The sequence below is a fragment of the Nannochloropsis gaditana genome, assembly GCF_000240725.1.
Source record: "Nannochloropsis gaditana CCMP526 unplaced genomic scaffold scaffold432, whole genome shotgun sequence".
In the NCBI taxonomy this organism is placed as follows: domain Eukaryota; class Eustigmatophyceae; order Eustigmatales; family Monodopsidaceae; genus Microchloropsis; species Microchloropsis gaditana.
Window position 1 is genome coordinate 6,785 of NW_005803521.1, and position 784 is coordinate 7,568.

Sequence of the window (784 nt, forward strand, 5' to 3'; positions counted from 1 at the left end):
CATGTCCGGTGGTCAGTGACTTCCTAATTACCTATCAAAAGATTCAACCAAAAGATTCAATGACTTTTGAGCATTTCTATCATCAAGACATTTGCGGGATTTGACATCTAAACATCCCTTTTACGCAAATTGTAAATGATACCAACATTCCATTGCTCTTGCTCTTTTAAGGCACCCCGGGGACATTCACTTTTCCACTCTCAACGTCGTAGACCCCTGTAAAATGGTCCTTTAATAGGAAAAGGCAATAGAGGTGTGCACCCGGCCATCAAGGTGGACCAGCATGTACTTCCACTCTCGCAATCTCGCACCTTTTCGGAGGTGCCACAATATCCAGATCCCACTCACCAACCACTGTAAAACCACGCACAAACTCAACAACACCATCATTTCCTTACCCTTATTCTTTTACGGCGCCTCCATGATAGCTTTGATTTCCTATTAGCAGCGTCGTGTATTCATCAATGATGCTTGAGCTAGAAGGGAGTGACCCGACGAAACATGTAGGCCCTTTTGGCTGAAAAAAGGCGATTTGGGACCTGGTAATGCGGCAGAAGGGGAGGAAAAAGGCAAAAGGAAATAAAGATACGCAAATATGCTTATGGAAACCTGTCATAGGATGTTATTTCCTTCGACTGTTGAAATTGCATCTCCTTCTCATCCTCTTCCTCGACTTACCTCCCCTCTCAGGGGTGGGGTCAGGCAGGCTGCTCGAACTCGCGCATGGATTGAGAGCACGTACGCCGTCAGGTCAAAGCCCACCAACCCTCGTTGCTAAGACCTT